The following is a 4,803-nucleotide window of genomic DNA, read 5'->3' on the forward strand; positions in this document are numbered from 1 at the left end:
TTAAGTCGAAAAGTTATAGTCCGAAAGGTTGGCAGAAAACAAAAACCGAGAGCTCTTATAAAAAACCCGAAAGGTTCCAATACTAAATTGAAAGGTCTTATAAAAAAACCGAAAGGTTCTAATACAAAAACCGAGAGGTTTCATTTTTTGCATGGCAGAAAACAAAAACCGAGAGGTCTTATAAAAAACCGAAAGGTTCTAATACAAAAACCGAGAGGTCTCATTTTTTGCATGGCAGAAAACAAAAACCGATAGGTTTTATCAAAAACCGAAAGGTCTCATTTTTTGCATGGCACAAAACAAAAACCGAGAGGTTTTATCAAAAAACCGAAAGGTTCCAATACTAAACCGAAAGGTCTTATAAAAAAACCGAAAGGTTCTAATACAAAAACTGAGAGGTCTCATTTTTTGCATGGCAGAAAACAAAAACCGAGAGGTCTTATCAAAAAACCGAAAGGTTCCAATACAAAACCAAGAGGGCTTATAAAAACCGAAAAGTTCTAATACAAAAACCGAGAGGTCTCATTTTTTGCATGGCAGAAAACAAAAACCGATAGGTTTTATCAAAAACCGAAAGGTCTCATTTTTTGCATGGCACAAAACAAAAACCGAGAGGTTTTATCGAAAAAACCGAAAGGTTCTAATGCAAAACCTAGAGGTCTCAAGACAAAACTGAGAAGTCTAAATAAACATTGGCGTATCAGTATCAAGTCCAAAAGTTCAAACCTATAAAAAATAGTCAAAATTGGTCTCTAACTAGAAAAATCGAGAACTTTAATTAGGAAGTTCATAGACAATTATTTTCGGTTCAAACTCAAAAATCGAAAGGTCCAGGTTGCAAAGTATTTAAATAATTTTATACTTGAAAACCGAAAGGATAAGATAAATTTATCTTAGGTTGAAAAATAAATCAGTTAAAACCGAATACTAAAATCCAAAAGGTGGAACCGGATAAATTGGTTATATTAGATCATCTAATTTTATCTTTTCTGCATACTTATGTTAAATAAGATTATTCACTAGCAAGCGATTAAGTTACATGCTAAGTAAGTAAAATATTATATATGGTTTGATGTTATACATCCAAAATAACTTCTTCAGGATTTCATGTCAATAATAAGTAAATAATAGCTTATGATCGAAAGATAACATTTAAGTCATATAAGTCAGATGACCGAAAGGTTAGGTTGGCACCGAGAAGTTAAGACCGAGAAGTCTCGGAAAAACAAAATTAATCAATCATATCACATAACCGGAAGAACAAGATTGAGAATTCTATGATATCATTTGCTTGTAACCGAAAAAAAAAATTAATCAATCGGATCACATAACCGAAAGAACAAGATTGAGAAGTCTGTGATAATATTTATGGGTAACCGAAAAATAACATTAAATATTTCAAACAAATAACAAGTTGGTTAGGCCGAAAGGTCTAAAATGATATTTAATTGGTAATAAAAAATGGCTCGAATTAAAAGAAAACAATAAACAATTATATTAAGTTCAAAAGGTGGTTTCATGACGAACCTAAAACTTTCCAAAAGGAACTATTTCATGTAAATCTTTCGGCATAAACTACTTTCACTTAAAATTTTTTCCAAAGAATATTATATGTAGTTCTCATGGTCAAAGATGCTTTTTTAGTTGGGCAAAGTGCATCGAAAATTATCGAAAACTAATGTCGAATACTGATGATGCCAAAAGATGAGGTCGAACATGTTTGTTATATTAGATGAGTTAAACTAAGATATATCTTTTAAGCATAGTTAGCCAAATACTAAGCCAGATACTGAAACCGAAAAGGTGAGATGTATTTATTTTAGGTTGGAGAAATACTAAAATTGAAAGCTAGGATCCGACACGTTGGTTATATTAGGTGATATATGGTGCGGTGAACATGGACAATCACATCTTCACTTTATCTTTCATGCACATTTGTGATAAATAAAGATTATTCACTAGCAAATAATTGGGATACGTGCAAAGTAAATAGAATATTATATATAACTTGATGTTATACATCCAAAATAACCATCAAGTGGCTGGGACAAAACATGTTAAGAACCCTGGAACTTTACTTGGGAGTTCTTACAAAACAACAAACTAAAACAATCTATTCGGCGCCGGCATGCCTATCATCATCAGCGCCACCATCTTCATCTTCATCTTCATCATAAGGAATTTCACTGATGGGCATCAGTTCGTCATTATAAAAATCTTTGCCATGTCGAAATTTTCAACATCCATTGGAATCTTGTAAAAATACTCGGCTTGCTGGAGAGGTTTTTCAAAACCCAACTTGTGTTGCTGAACAACAACCCTCAACTCGAGTAACCCTTGAATTCAACTGGTTTATCACAGATTCTAAACGAAGATTATTATCAGCTTCAGCTTTCTTCGCAGCAGAAAGATCAGCGAAGTTTCCTTTCAAACGTTGAATCTCCTCGTCAAGGGATAACTTATGAGCCGTTAACTCAGTAATCTCATCCTTCAAAGACTCTTTCTCGGCTTCATAACAATCCTTAGCCTTAGACAACTCTTCAACTTGGGAAGTTAAGGATCTGATCTTCTCATTTGATTCAGTTGCTTCCTTTTTCAATTTTTCAAGTTCAAAAGAAGAAACAACATCCTTAGTCTCTTCTCTTATTGCTTTGCCAATTAGTAAAGTCCGACTAGCAAGCTCAATCACCGAATTTGTAAGAGAAGGAATAGTAGCCTACGAGAACATGTCACGAGAAGAAGCATTGGGACTAGTATGCACAAAATTCGAAAGTTATAGGCCGAAAAGTTGGCCGAAAGGTAAACGCCTTCAAACAATTGTTATCAATTTTCAACAAGTTATAGGCCGAAAGGAAATCCAAAAGGTAAACGCCTTCAAACAATTGTTATCAATTTTCAACAAGTTATAGGCCGAAACGACTTCAAATATTATGTTATCAATTTTCAACAAGTTATAGGCGAAAGGAAATCCGAAAGGTAAACGGCTTCAAACAATTGTTATCAATTTTCAATAAGTTATAGGCCGAAAGGTTGACTGAAAGGAAATCCAAAAGGTAAACACATCTTCAAAAAAAAAGAAAAAATTATGTTATTCAAGACTCTTGCTAGATTCAACCAACTCTTTAATCAGCTTCAAGATCTATAGCTTCTTCACAACAGAAATGATGGTAGATGAAACAATTGAATGAATATCCTCATTCATCTCAATTACTTTCCTAATAGCCTCGTTACTCATGTCCAAAAAATTCTGTAAATTCATCAAAAATAGAAACAGAGCTTGAAGAAGACATTATACCTTTTGAGAGTATTCAGTTCAATCTTTCTGAATCAATAAAAACAAAAAACCCTTCCAAACGAAGCGTTACAATATCACAATTATAACTCGTCATGTCAATCGGCATAATCAAGAAAAGTACACGAAACAAGGCAATACTTTGATACGAAAGGTATTAAATACAAAATTTGTCCTTTTCATTAGGCATAACGTCTTTTTCAAATCCTCATGCCTGGGGGGCTAGTGTACTGTCTAGGCCGAAAGGTCAACCGAAAGGTTGTACCAAAAGTCTCGACCGAAAGGTTGTACCGAAAGTCTCAACCGAAAGGTTAAATATAAAAAGTAAATAAGTAAAGTTAAATTAGTGATTATAGCAAAGCCCATAAGATGGACCCAAATATACAGGTGTGTGTTTTCAAAATGTTAGGTGCAAAAAGAAAAGACCCAAGTAACTCTTAAGCCCAATAAGAGAGCCTTATAAAGAGAGGTTCAACACACACCCACCTGTGAGGAGAAGAAGCCGAGAGCCCAACTCGAGTAGAAGCCGTGAGAGCCCAACTCGAGAAGAAGCCGAGAGCACCTAGTTGAAGGAGAAGCCGAGAGCACCTAGCTGAAGGAGAAGCCGAGAGCACTTAGCCGAAAGAGAAGCCGAGAGCACTTAGTCGAAAGAGAAGTCGAGAGCATCTACCTTGAGGAGAAGCCTAGAGCACCCAATGTGAGAAGAGACCGAGAGAGTCCAGTCCAAAGTTCGGAAGATTTCTATAAGAGTTAATCTTGTCAACCTGATTTTAGTGTTCTTGATCCTTGTTGTAAGAACAATAGGTATCAGAACTAAGATATAATCATTAAGGTTATACACTGATACAACACCATAACAAGGTAAAAGCAAAGGTTAAATAATAAAATAACAAGGTAAAATAACCTTTTTACATTGAGTGATTAATTTAAACGTGATACCTAACTCTTAGCAGCAGAGCCCATAATCTAGGTTAGATATTCCATGAACTGTGGCAGCCTGCTATCATACACTACATACCCGAAAGCTAGAGGGAAAGAGAATGAACATCAATATGGTAAATATAAATATACAAATTCGGAACCAAAAGACTCCATTTCGTATTTTTTTTTTATCAGCAACGAATTAATAGAATTTAAAAGAAACACTTTAAGGGTGTTCCAACCCTTATATATAATAACTCTTAATTAAGCATTCAACAATTAGATCAAAGTTAAGCGGCACACCACTTAACTCAAAAACTTAAAACTAGTTAAAGATACTCAGTCCCAAAACCTGAATCTGCATAACACCAGCATAACACAAACCAGAATCCTGGTGATGAAGGAGAACTACTAGGGGAAACATGCTAACCGCTAGGTGTGACCAGCACAACATAACCAAGTAGCACAACATAACCATTTCGTGTCTTCTTATTTCATCATAGGTGGTATACATATTCTCTTCTGCATGCAATGTGCTTATTTATCTAGAATTCAAATGAATAAGAAAAAATAAGCAGTGCCCTGGAATA

This window comes from Phaseolus vulgaris, chromosome 7, assembly GCF_000499845.2.
Source record: "Phaseolus vulgaris cultivar G19833 chromosome 7, P. vulgaris v2.0, whole genome shotgun sequence".
NCBI lineage: Eukaryota > Viridiplantae > Streptophyta > Magnoliopsida > Fabales > Fabaceae > Phaseolus > Phaseolus vulgaris.